This window comes from Pinus tabuliformis, chromosome 6 (assembly GCF_031772625.1).
Source record: "Pinus tabuliformis cultivar Carrire ecotype Pingquan chromosome 6, CPIR1, whole genome shotgun sequence".
Lineage (NCBI taxonomy): Eukaryota > Viridiplantae > Streptophyta > Pinopsida > Pinales > Pinaceae > Pinus > Pinus tabuliformis.
Window position 1 is genome coordinate 1,466,830,611 of NC_142292.1, and position 15,500 is coordinate 1,466,846,110.

The window sequence follows — 15,500 nt, forward strand, 5'->3', positions numbered from 1 at the left end:
ACATTGGAAACAAAGACCTCAATGATTCATCTTGTAGATATTGTTCATAGTTTTTAGCCTCTACTTGATGCAGATCATATTTTTGAATAGAGAACTTTCAAAACTCATTAGGGATCCATCATTTCTTACCTTGTTGCTAAATAAAGTCAAATTTTGCATTAGGCTCATTAGGTTTATCAACAATAGATGTGACAACATTTTCCATCTCTCCTAAAAGCATGGAGGCCAACGCTTTTGTTGTTGGTAGGAATGATAGATATTACCATATTAGAGATTAGCATATGTATTTAGCATATCAACTTATTATTTATATCAAGAGATTATTATTGTGGTGTGCTGTGATGAAGCCTTTTGGTTTCCTATTCTCATAGATGAGTTGAGATCGTTTCTCCGTCTAACATTGTTATTGTGCTTAGTTTTCAATTCTTAGGACCTAGCGAGCATTTCTCTCCTAAATCTATTGAGTTAGTTTTCTTTAGTAAAGTTTTTTCTTTTTGATAAATAGTTTATTTGTATTATATCATATTAAAAAGAGTAACATAAAATAGTATTGATATGTTTAATTGCTTGCCACAAATTAAACCACACCAAAAGAATAAAATTATCACTTCTATCCATAAAAAAATTGAAACTAATAAAATAACCTATTAGATACTACCTACTAAACACACTATAGCCTATTATGCATACCTGAGATACTATTCTATCTTCATTGGTCATCAAGATAATACAAATGAGTGTATTATAGTTGCCATAAACAATGGCTATTTACTGGGAGAATCCACTGGGATTGTAATAGGTCAGACTGTGTCCTCATTAGAGTTTGTAAATTCTAGATTGGGAAGCTTTATTTTCATTGTTGTTATTTTGGTGTTTAGCTTTTGAATTTGTTTTTAAACCTCATCCAGGATTCTCCTATGAATGCTTCACAAACACCTTGCCCATTATGGTTTTGATTTTCCAATAAATATCCATCGTTTGCATGTATTTTGTGTGCCTTGTTATTGTACTACTTGTGTTTGGATTCCAATTTCCCATATGCTTCAAGACCTCTTCTATAAATTTGCGTTCAATTCTAGCTTCCCTCTCTGCATCCCTAAATTCCCTTTGGATTAACAGAGGGGTGTTGCTATAATATACTTGTGCCAAGTGTTGCACTACTCTCTAGGCTTGGGAAGTTCATGGACCATTATTGTTACATTGATATCTTCTATTACGAGGCCTCTTCTTCATGGCATGATTCTCCACCAATGAAGAGAGAAAAACCTAGTGAAAAATGAAAAAGAATGTACCCAAACCAATGATGGAAAAGATTTAGAATTTTTTTCCATTGGATGAAACACAAACCACCAAATTTTGTCTTAAATTAATAAACTAGCCCACCATTGAACCAATATAAATACAAGCTTTCCAATGAGGATGAGATAACCAAAAAGACCCATTTTCATCTTAGACTCATAAACTACCCAACTCTAGGCCAAGCCCAAGACAATCTTTTGTGTGAGGATGAGGTTGCTAAAATGAGAACATGTACTCGAGAAGAACCCCTTCCAAAGGATTCTTTAAAATCTCATTATGTAACACCAAATATCCTATGAGAGAACACAAACTTGACCAAAGTAAAAACATGAAAGTGATCCTAAAAGGCCTTCCCACAAAAACAATGTATATATTGGTATTTAACCACTAATTCTAGAGATTATTGAATGAGGTAATCAAGGAAATATATCCTAGAATATAGAGAGAACAAATTAAACCACTAAGCCATTAAGAGACTATACTCTAGAATATTGAAGATGAAAGAGGGTCTAAGCTAAGAGAAAGTGAACCAAAGATGATGAAGAAGAGACCAAAAAGACACTTGGATGAAGAAAGTCCTTGAACCAAGACTAGTAAGCCCCTAATCCATTTAACATATACATCTTGGAACTCACAATTGTGTTTAAAAAACAACTAACTACAAACAATTCACCTATAGTAGTAGTGAAATTTTATCCACAAAAGTCAAGGTATGTAGATATACTATGCAATATGATTTCCAAAAAAATCCATAGTTTCCATCTTCCTACTTCCCTGCAAACCAAGTTCCCAAATTATTTTTCTTGCGTTAGTCATAACTACTTTGCCATCAAATCTCCTTCGAGCGCAATGATACCCTTTGGAATGGAGCATCGTCATCCTATAAAGCCAACCTAACACATAAACCTCTTTGATTGCATGTACATTTTCTACAGGTGGTGCATGACTCATGACTGCGTGTTGCTACCAGGTGGAGGGGGTTGCTTCCCTTTATTTTTTTTTATCTAGGTGGAATTGGTGGCCACTCGCCTATTCCACTTGGACCTCCACCATTGTTTCTTTCGGCTTTCAATTTCCTTAATTGTAGCACAATTTACTATTTTTGGCTGTTTTTCGGGTCCTGAACATTCAAAGCCATTTTGAGGCCCTAAACAATGTTTTTTTCTGGAAAATAACTGGCGATGAATATGAGTTTTCAACTCAATATTTGTTCTTCGCAATTGTATTCATTGGATATATCTTTCTAACGAGGTATTGCGTGCGTCAAACGAAGATCGTATGCCAAAGTTACGACCCTGGGAAGTCGATGTACCAATTTACCCCAATGAGGCCCATAGTTTGGCGTTTCATCTCCTAGGATTAGGTTTTTGGATGTTTGAGGTTTTCAAGTGTTTCTCAATAATAAGTAGGCCCTCAAACCTCATTGTAACACAGTTCAGATCCATGTAGCCACCACATCTCTTCTCAGAGATAAGCTACCATCGTCCGAGCTAGTTTATTTCCATTATGTATGTAAGCATATTTCATTTATTTGATATTAATGAAATAAATTTTTATTTAGGTTACATCTCTGTGTTTATGGTTATATATGTAATTTTTTGTGCTCCAGTTTAAATTTAGAACAATGGTATCAGAGCGGTCTTCTCTTTCTTGATCCTTCCTTGCATGTCCCCAATGAGGTCGGGGTATAAGGATTTAGGGCTCGATCTGGTTGAATCTTTGCAAGATCAGCCTTGCAAACCCCGACGGACACCCATGGGGGAAGAAAAGAAAGACAAGGGAGCAGGAGGTCCTATCAAAATATTGCTCAAGGAGGCCCTCAAGAAATAAAGAAATTTGATGATGGATAACTTTGCCCAGATCCTTCAATGGTTTCCCATCAACGATGCATTCACATCCAATAGCCACTCTGGAGGTGCCACCCCTTTTAAGGTAGAATTAAACTTTGACATTCCCATATTTGAGGGCCAAACATATGCAGACGCCGTAGATAACTAGTTAAATCTACTAGAAGGATATTTTTTTGTTCATGATTTTTCCAGCTTGGAAAAGATTACTTTTGTTCATCTCAAAGTCACCCCCCATGTCAACAATTTGTGGGAAACCTATTGTGAGCAGAAGGATGAAAGTACTTCCTCACTGCTTTTAGTTGCACCCACTTGGAATTCATTCTAAGATGCCACCAAGGAGAAGTACTACCCTTTCAGGAGCTATGAGGATAAATACATAAAATGGACCACGCTATAGCAAGGAAGGGACTAAGACATGTCGAAGTTTACCAATTTTTTTCATACCCTTTGCACGAAGTTGGGTATCAAGGATTCTGAGAAACATTTAGTACTCAAGTACTACGAATGCCTACATAGGTACATCCAGGATGAGATGGAGCTCCTGGACATCTCCTCACTCGACACGATGTACCGATACGTTATCATGATCGAGCATAAGCTTAAATAGAAAAGGCAAGACTTTGGATCTGTGAATCCGTAGCAAGAGAAAGGTGCCCCCAAACCGCAAAACAAAGGACAAAGCCAAGGTGGGGTGGCCTAGGACAACCTGCCAAAGACGCAAGCAAAGAACAGCACTGTGAAGCCGAAGAAGGACACGGGAAAGTGGTGTGAGCTCCATAAGAGTTCCACTCACAATACAAGTGAGTGTTAGGACAAGCAATCATTTGTGGTCGAGTTAAGGCTTTTGAATCAGATGCATGTTATGACTATGAGTCAGAACTCGATAAGGGGAATGTTAAAGGGAAGTAGATTATCGATGCAGAGCCCAACGCCATTGTTTCCACCATGAAGATAATGAAGGAGGAACCCAAAGATCCAGAGAAGGAGGAGCGCATCTTTCACTCCCAGATGTGGCTAAAGGGTTCCTTGCTACAATTCATTGTTAATAGCAAGAGCCAAAATAACCTCATTTCAGTAGAGGTTGTGAAGCGACTGGGCTTACCGACCACAATACACCCACAACCATACACCATCAGGGGGCTTCACTAAGGATGGGATCTTTGTGTCAGCCAAAAATTTCGCCTTACATACAACATTAAGCCCTTTAGGGATGAGGTATTATGTGATGTATTATTAGGCCAACAATACTTGTGGAAGCGAAATGTTGTGTATGAGTCAAGGCCTCACGTTGTTATTATTACCTTTGAAAATAAGTTGTACAGGATACCGAAGGTAGCATCACCTATCGCCATCTCTTTGGATACTACAAAGAAATGCAATAATCTCATTTCCAAAACCGGGAATTTTTTTTACTGATGATATGTTGTCAAGGAAAGAAGAAGACAGTGGCCACAACCTCCAAACAGGGCCCCTCCACATGATAACAAAAGATGGACAAGGTCATGGATGAGTACGAGGACATCTTCACCTCCCCTACAAGGGTGCCTCTGCACTTTCAAGTCAAGCACTCCATCGATATGACCCCATGTGTGCCATTGTCGAATGGACCAATCTATCGGCGCTCTGTTCTAAAGAACGATAAAATCAAGAGGAATATTCAGGAGCTGCAACAGAAAGGTCACATCCAGCTGAGTTCATTGCCTGTGGGAGCTCGATCATGTTGGTACAGAAGAAGGATGGGACTTGGAGACTCTGTATTGACTATCGGGTGTTGAACAAGATCAATGTCTGGAATAGGTACCCGATACCACAGATTGATGACCTTCTAGACCAACTTAAGGGGTCAAAATAGTTCAGCAAGATCGAATTGAAGTCTGGATATCACCAGGTACCAATTGAACCCTCTTATGTGTGTAAGACTATCTTCAAAGCTAAGGAGGTCCTTTTTGAATGACTAGTTATGTCTTTTGGGTTGGCAAATGCTCCTGTAACCTTCATGAGGCTGATGGATGACATTTTGCAGCCATTCACCAACTCATGTGTAGTGGTATACTTGGATGACATCCTGATCTTCAGCTAGAGTTGGGAAGAACACCTCCACCACATCCCACAGGTTCTCTGTTGGGTCCCTATAATACTAGTGATTACCCCATTAATATTGTAGTTGCATCCCTTATTAATATTGTTATGCCCCTATTATCCCCATATTGTTATTATTGTGCCCCATAGAATCCATCTATTGTTATTTTTGTGGCTTTATATTATTATTGTTAGGTCGGTTGGGTTATATTGTGACTCCTTAGACTCCTATATATAGAAAGGAGGTTTTGTCATTTGAATCATCTAAGAATTGTTCATTTATGTAATGTAAAGGAGGTTTCCCCCTCGGAGAGGATGAATTCTAAGGTGTTAACTTATCTTTTCTATCTTTTCTTGAGCTGGTTTCATAACATTTGGTATCAGAGCTTTGGATTTTAGGGTTTCGCTACTCCAAACAAGTCATCGTGGCATTTTTTCTATAACTTTTTTCTGCATCGTTTCAGAAGCTAAAAAAAAACCCATTTGAGAAGAAATCGCATTGAATCTCAAGTCCGAATTTCAGAGGTTTTCGTGCTATATTTGCAGAGATATATCTGAGGAAGTTGGTCTTCTTGCAAACTCCTGAATTTCATTCCAAACAGGTGACCTGGGGAAAATCATCATAACTTCCTCTCTGAGCATCTGATTGAAATTTCATAAGAAGGTACAGAAAGAGGACAGACTGCAGTTTCTTTTATATATTTTTCAGAGCCAAAGGTCGAAACAGCGACTCGTGGCATGTCGTACAAGTTCGCTCTACTGAACTAGTCTATAATTAGGTCATTGTGGGAGATTTTGCATAACTCTTCCTTGGAGAATCCAATTTGGATCAGATTGGTGGCATTGGAAAGAGGACACAGAGGGCTACTGCAGGTCGCAATTTTAGAACTGGATGATTTGAAAGTATAGAGATACATCAGAGGCAATATCGAGCTCCTACAAAGTGAAAAAAGGTGTTTAGATTCTTTTAAATTTTTGCTTAAGATTGGTTTGAATATTTATTTTGAAGGAATTCAAAGGGCATAGTAGAGAATTATTATCGGTAATGGATGCCCCAAGGAAAGAAAATGCAAACACCTAGTAAGCAACCTGAAAGCCCTAGCATGACTCATGAAGAAGAGGAAGAAATGCTACATGATATATCAAAATTACAAGAACAAGTGCAACAAATGTCACGCTCACAAAAGCTAATAGAAGCTAAGATAAATGGCGTGGAATCTAAGATAAAGGGCATGGAACCTAAGATGGATGATTTGAAGATAGATTTGAAGAAAGATTTGAAGAGAGACATGGCAGATTTGAAGACAGACATGACAGATTTGAAGATAGATTTGACAAATTTTCTATAAGAAATAATTACTAATGGTGAAAAGGTTGTAAAAGAAACTCACGATGCAAACAAAAGAAATGTTAATTATGATTTTGTAGACTCCAATGTGGGATCGAAGACCCACCATATTCCAAAAATCGATATGAGGAAGTTTGATGGCAAGATCCCACAACATGGATATTACAAATTGAGCAATTTTTCGATCTCAATAATGTGCAAAACACACAAAAGGTACGTATTGCCATTATAGAGGTTTGCAAGAAGAATATCATAGTAGAAGCCACTACTAAACTATTCTTTGAATGAGTGTGGGTACACTTTGGGATCCCATAGTCTATCATCTCAAATTGGGATAGATGGACAACAATCTCACTAAGTCCACAACTTTCCGTCCCCAAACTGATGGCCAGATAGAGGTCGTCAATAGGATGATCATACACATTTTGCACATGTACAACTCAAAGAATCCATGCACGTGGGATGAGAGCTTCCCCTATCTCTAGCACAACTATAACTGGGCTCTCCACAGCTTGACCGGCCACAACCCTTTTTAGGTGGGCTTGGGATTTGAACCATTATGTCCCATTGATGTGACCATACCATTTGCAGCTACTCAAGCAGATTTGGCTCATGTCTAGTCCGAATCCAACAAGGCAAACAACTTTATTGACAAAATTCACCACATCTGCCAAGAGGTCCATGACATATTGGATAGAGCCAATGCTAAGTACAAGCAGTGACATGATTAGCATTGGGTGCCACACAAGTTTCAGGTGGGCAACAAAGTTGACTATATTTGCAGAAGGAGAGCCTCACGCGGCCCCACCACAAGTTTCACCCACTCCAACATGGGCCATACACCATCACCAAGGCCGTAAGGGACAATTCCTTTGAGCTCAATATTCCACCATTCCTTGGTTTTCACTTAGTGTTCAATGTGGACCACCTTCGGTCCTACTTTCCACCATTTTTGGACACATCCGACGTTGTAGAACAACTCACACCAACAAAGTTAAATCTAATCTGCATGGAAAAAGTCACAACTGATCAGATCATGGACACACAGATCAAGAACATCTGACAGAAAGGATCCAACTATATCAAGTTGTCAAAGCAAGCCAACTCCTTCACCAGGGACCAAGTTCAGCAGAAGTTTCCTCACCTCATGGAGGAACTCAATGCAATGGGGACCATTACTTCCTAAGGGGGGAGGAATGATCCAAGTGGATATTGGTGGTCACCCGCCTATTCCACTTGGACCCCCACCATTTTTTCTTTTAGTTTTTCAGCTTCCTCAATTGTAGCACAATTTACTATTTTTGGTAGTTTTTCGAGTCCTAAACTTTAAGAGCTATTTTGAGGCCCTAAACGATGTTTTCTAGAAAATCATTGGTGGAAAAAACGAGTCCATAAATTGATATTCACTATCAAAAGTTGTATTCCTCAAGTAGATCTTTCTAATGAGGTATCGTGTGCATGAAATGGAGATCGCATGCCAACGTTACGACCCCAGGAAATTGATGTATCAATTTACCCCAACAGGGCCCATAGTTTGGCATTTCATCTTGTAGGGTTAGGTTTTTGGATTTTTGGGGTTTTCCAGTGTTTCTAAATAATAAATAGGCCCTCAAGCTTCATTGTAACACAGTTCAGAGGCATGTAGCCACCACATCTCTTCTAAGAGATAAGCTACCATTGCCCGAGCTATTTTATTTCCATTCTAGATGTAAGCATATTTTAGTTGTTTGATGTTAATGAAATGAAGTTTTATTTCTGTTGCATCTCTGTGTTTATGGTTATATCTATAATTTGTTGCGTCTTGGTTTAAATTCGGATTAGTTTTGGACCTAACAAATCATCACACACATGATTCTTAGTTAAAGCTCACTAATTGTGGGGTTTCTTTATGTAAAGTTATATAAGCTAGTGTTTAGATTAATAAAACGTAGTTGTAGATTTTTATTTCACACTTTTGTGTTGAACTCTGCTCATGAATGATTAAAACCACATCACCCTTTAATCAAACAACTACATTCTTCTCTCATTGGTCGAATATTTAAAAATTTTAAATACTCATAAATGAAAACATTATAACTTTTTGACATCAAAATTGAAAGTTGACCTCAAAGAGTTTCTCTCTCTACAATTATCCATATCTTTCTCACTTACCAGTATGATGCTTACTTTATCATCCTTTTTTTTCCGTAAAAACTCAAGTCACCTTAATCTGTATGTATTAGCTATTACACACAAAGATAATAAAAAAATTGTAGTGGTATATGCAAGGTATTGGTCAATGGAATGATCTTAGGCAATTGGATGGGTCCAAGGCATTTGTGGCTAATGCAAGATCATGTGAACTGTGGGGGCAGGGTAGGAACTTCAAATTCAAAACACCCATCAAATTTGATAGTTTCTACAACTCTCGTGCCCATTTTGATCATTTTAACAAAGAATGTTGATGGGAAGGAAAACTCTTTGGTTGTATTTGACAAGCAAATCACCCAATAACAGGAAAATTTCCTTTCATATTTTATCCCTGCATGGAGTATGAGCTCAAATTTGGATTTATGAAGTGGTAATGTGCTTATAATGAATAATGACCCCTTCAAAAAAATGTTTCAATAAGCCTTATATTTTGTTTGGGAAAGTGTCAAAATATTTAAGCCATAAATCGTTCTCTTCTCCCTTTTTTTTATTTCTCGATCTTTTGTTTGTTTGTTTGTTTAGTGTCATCCGATTTTATAACCCGCCCTTAATTTCATCGAGGCAATTTATATTTTATAAATGTTCTAAAATTTTAATAAAATTAATTAATTTAATTATATATTTTGAAATATTTAAAAAAAATTATAAAATAAATAAATTCCACTCTTTAAATTTCATCGTATCCATATCCATCAAACTTTTCAAATATTTTAAAATTTATAAACAAATTACACTCAAATACCCAAAACATAGTGATGGCTAACTCTTCCGCTCACTCCACATTGCAATTAGAATAAATAGGAAAACGATTCCATGACCATGGTGGAGTCGCTGTTGTGTGGTTAAATTTGCAGAATAGAGGAAGAGTTAGAAGGATATGGGGAGCACAAAATATAGGGGAAATGGCCTTGTGGAAGCAGCCGGAACGAAGCAGGCTCAGAATTGAGCATCGATAATGGGGTTCAATATCATTGTCCTTTTATGAAATTTGATCCGAAGTCTTTTCGATAGTACACAGTAGCTATACAAATCTTTTTATTAAAAAAAAAAAGCAAAGAAACAATGTTTAGAAATGGAAATTGGCTAAATATAACTAGTTGGATTCTTTAGAGACACCAATCCCTATTGCATTTATGTCTACCAACTTTTATGCCATTTATGTCCATAGTGTTATCGTTTACACTATCGTTTTGCTTAAAGATATGGTTTTAAAATGTATAATTAAGATTTTTAAGAATTATTAGTTTAAGTTGTTTAATTTCTAAAGTAAGTGTCTCATTAGTTTTTTAGGGTGTCATTTATATATTTAAAAATTCATTTTAAATAATAAGAAATCAAAACCTTACTCAAAATTGTATTGTCAAATTCTTGTAAAAAAACTATTTCATCCATTAGTTAGACTAAACATATCGTATATTGATTTGAGACTTGTCGATGTTCAAACAAAATATAAAAATCTATATTATACATATAGACATAACTTTTATTCCTATTGCAAACTCGAGACATGAAAGATTTATATAACAAAAATAGATGAAAATAAAATATATAAATCTACATAAACCATTTTATTATATTACTAATTACTAATTAATATTGGACTCTCTCTATATTTATTTTTAGATTATCATTTAAGAAAACACTTCTAATCTTACACGAGGGAGTCTTATATAATTTCCTTCTCCCCACTCTAAACAAAAAGAACGGATTTTTCAAGTACTAAATAAGAGTAATGGGAAGGGTGGGTCTCAAAATGCCAAAGGTTGACATATTTCAAAAGATTTATAAATTATCTCGAATTTGGATTTGGATTCGATTTCATTCAAATTCAACCAAAAATTATGCAGCTCAAAAAAATGCAAAGAAAAGTTGACATTGATATCTTCAAATCGAACCTTATCTTCAAATTGATTTGTCTCTTGATGGTGGCCATCACAACCTCTGAAGCCGTTCTCTATCTAATTTGGTTTCTTGCTTCTGCATAATGATGTTGATTGTAATGCCACGGACAGTGCAATTTACTTTTTCCTTTTAGATGTTAAGGTTTGAATTTGTGGTTGAATACAATGTAAAAGCTTTTTTGATCCGGAGAATTTTGAATATTTTCATTTGGAATTATATACTCTATAAAGAATTGGTTGTTCACATTAATTGATGTAGTTATCTGCTGTTGACATGAATATTTTTATTTGGAACTATTTTTTTTCAGAAGAAAAAAATCAGATAGATTATATTCTCTTAATATAATGAAATTTTGATACAGCAATCAAATATTCCATATTGTTTGGAGACAACCACGGCAGAACAGAACAAAACCGAGAATGGAAAATATACAGATATACAGATATAGATTGACTATGCGGAGAAAGTCCGGTGCCAGCATGAGGAACTATACACTTTATAGAGGATTTGAATTTGTGGTTGAATACAATGTAAAAGCTTTTTTATCCAGAGAATTATAGTCAATAAAGAATTGGTTCTTCACCTTAATTGATGTAGTTATTGGTTCTATAAAAGTAATAGATTATTGTTAACATGATTGTAATGGTTGGTTATTTACTTGAATTGGTATAGTGGTTGATTTGTTCACATAATTGTAATGGTTGGCTGTTGACATTGTAAATTTCATTATTATAATAATTATTATAATAAATATTTATTTTGGAATTTGGTTATGTATAAATATTTGTATGTATTTTTATTATTATAATAAATTTGATATTTTTTTAAACTTAAAATATTAAATATATAAAAAATAAGCTTTATATTATAAGAAATTTGAATTACAATTTTTTTATTAATAATTTGATGAAATAATTGATATTTAGAAAAACCATATTTTAATCTTTTGATGCTAAAATAGTTCATATGCAGTAAATTTCAAGAATTAATGAAGCATGAATCTTCACTCTAATGCCATGACCACAATGTCATCTAGCAACATGTTATTTACTTGTAAATTCAATATATAAGTCATATTCTTGTTCTTAGAATCCATAACTCCTTGATTTGGCTCTTCTAATCCCCTTCTGGTCATACTTTCAATATTTAACATTCTATAGGTTTGTTTCCTCGCTTATTAATATTTAATTATTCATTTATGCTTATAAAGATGTTAAATGACCTAATGTATTGTTTATAAGAAATAAAGCATTTATGTTAGTCTATGTTTTATTGACTATTGTATAGTCTCATGAAGAAGTAAATTCATAGTAATTCAAGATTACATTTGTGTTATATTAAAGTAATATTAATGGATATTTGTATGAATTTAGAAGGATAAACATTGAAATAATTAATGTGTTAACCTTGTTTATTACAACTTAATAAACCAACAACTTTAAGGTGGCCCAACCATGACACATTTTATGGGTATGTGTGTGAAACAAAAATTTGGTATACCTATCTCCTCACTCTTATTTTCTAAAACAACCTAGCTATTATCTTATATAAAACTTGTTCATAACATTCTTAAATTATTTTGACATATACCTTTGAACATATTTCCCTCTTTACTTATTTTTGACATGGAGCAAAACTAGATCTTTCTTATTTAACATCATAAGGCTCATTTCCTTATCATTTATTAATATTTCACTTGGTTAACCTTGTTTTTTACAACATAATCAACCAACAACTTTAAAGTGGCGCAAACATGACACATTTTGTGAGTATGTGTGTGTGAAACAACAATGGGGTACACCTATCTCCTCACTCTTATTTTCTAAAGCAAGCTAACCATTATCTTATATACAACTTGTTCATAAGGTTATAACATTCTTAAAGTATTTTAACATATACCTTTAAACATTTTTCCCTATTTACATATTTGTGACATGGAGTAAAACTAGATGTTTTTTATTTAACATGATAAGGCTCATTTCCTTTTCATTTATTAATATTTCTCGACCCTCATCATTTTTGTCATTTAACTTAATGCCTTGTACAATGATCTAAATGTCCCTCTCAATCATGCTTCATTCCATTTTGAATTTGAAGGGATTGAACCTTTCACAATCACCCAACTAAAATCTATATTTCTTTCTTTAATTTAATGCCTTGTACAATAATTTAAATGTCCCTGTCAATAAAGCTTCATTTCATCTTAAATTTAATGAAATTAAACCTATATATATATATATATATATATATATATATATATATATATATATTCTAAAATGAAATTTATATTTTTCCTTATAACTTAATATATTTTATAATTATTTAAATCTCTTTGTACATCATGCTTCATTCCATCTCAAATGGATCAAATTTTATACCATCAAACATTTCCAAATAGATTCTTTAATCTTTTCAATTTATAAATAACTCTCACTCATAAAAACTCATCATCTTAAAAAATTTATATTTTTACACATAAATATTTAATTATTATCATTATATTTACACGGAGAGTGTTCCCTTTTGAAACTCTTCACCATTGGTTTTTGCTTTTCACCATTAGTTTTTGCAAATAGTTGTCATTACACCAAAGGAAGCAAGTGGCATGTTGTGCACTGGCCATGCTATGTCTGGATGGATTTCCCTCCTTCCAAGCGCATCAGTGACTACATCCATTGATTTTGTTTTCATTGTGACTTGGATTGTGTAAACTACACCACTTAAATTTGCAATTCCAACAAATATTTACTAGACAAAATTTAAATTTAAATTTAAAATTGGAATTAATGGCGCCAGGAAAATGGCTTTGAATTAATTTTTAAAAATTAAAAAGAGATAGCTAAAACTATATTTCCAAAAAACTAGAATTAATGGCTCTAAATTAATTTTAAAAAATTAAAAAGAGATAGCTAAAATTATATTTGCAAATTAAATAAAACGTTTTAAATGCATAGGCATATATGGATATTTTTTTTCTTGTTTGATTGTTTTCATGTGATTGGCAAGTTGATCTTCCCAATTCTTTTATTCCTTCAGTGTATCTTTGCACCTTTACGGGCAATTGGTAGTTAATATAATTAAAACTACTTTTAATATTAATATCATAGATTAACTATGATACCTCATGTTAAATATTAACCAACTCTAATATCAACCACACCTAACTCTTTCAAAAAGCCTTTTTCATTAACATCATAGGTTAACTATGATACCACATGTTAGCTATTAGCATGCTCTAATATCAATCACACCAACAATAATATTCAAAAAATGGAACCTATGTTTAATTATATACTAAATAAAATTAGAATATACAAATAATTAAGAAAGACAATACGTTAGTTGGGGCTAGCTTGTGTGGTTGGTAGGAATGAATGTTATTTTCCCGTTCAAGTTCAATTTTCTATAAATATTGTTGTATTGTAATGGCTTTGTGTCTACAAATATTGTTGTATTGACCCTTACTATCAGAGATTATAATTTCCCTTGAAAAAAATAGTAATAATAACATAAACATACATTAATGATTTTAGGAAAAATGTACAACCCTATTATTCTCTAATAGGCCACATTCGCAAAAAAATAATACGCATGCTATTTTGTTACATAAAAAAACATGCACAATTATGACAATACAATATGTATTTTATATCAAGTGAGCGATCTTATGTTCAATACAAGTATAATATGTAGCATTAGTGCTTAATACCTATCTCTTATACAAAAAATAATTAATAATTTTAAATAAATATATATATATATATATATATATATATATATATATATACACACACACACACTTTAATATAATTTTAAACTAAAATAAAAATTTAACATAATAATAAACTTCATACTATATTTGTTTACATCGTGTTCCTATCCATTTTTTATGCAACTACTTGTTTAAATTATGGTGGTCAACTATCTACATGGCATTGAGTTGTTCAAAAACTGCAATAACAATCACTATTATGTCACTTGGTGAATATAATTTCTTTTTAGATATTTTATCTTTTAATATATTTTTTACATCTCAGGGCTCAATTTAAAACCACATAGAATTAGTCATCAACCCATTAAAAAAAATTACATTTAAAATTTCTTATTTTTTTGTTTTCAAAATATTTAATTTAATATTTACTTTTTCAAATCTTTAATAAACTTCATAAAATCTATTTAAATATTTCAAATCAAAAAAGACTAAAATAAAAAACAATATAATATATCTTCCACGTATATAAAAATAGGGTGGTAACTTAAAAAAAAATCAAATTTGAGTTCACTTGTATGGCTTTAAGCACAATTTTCTAGCCATGGTTACATTCTAATTTAATATGAAAACGATGATTTAATGATGTTTTTTTTTGTCTTCTCATAGATGTGTCAACACTCGTATGAATTTAGTTTTTCTCTAAGCAATGAAACCTTAGATCGTGAATGGGTTTTTTTTTGTCTTCTCATAGATGTGTCAACACTCGTATGAATTTAGTTTTTCTCTAAGCAATGAAACCTTAGATCGTGAATGGGTTATGATGCCATGTCAAAAATTCTCTTATAGGTATTTATTAGTATTTATGTAATATATATACACATTGTACTTAACATTTTGTGTTGTTTGTGAATTTTGTTATTTACATATGTGATGTTGTAGTTTAAATAGGTTATAATTTTGTCTAAAAAAATAATAAAAATTTTGATAGGTTTTTTAAAAAATTTGTCAAAATTTTTGGAAATCTTGGTTATCATTGTCAAGTTTTAAGATTTTGGGTGCCTTAAGGGTTATTGATGGTGTTGAATCCATTTCCACCAAAAAAAAAAAAAAAAATCAAATA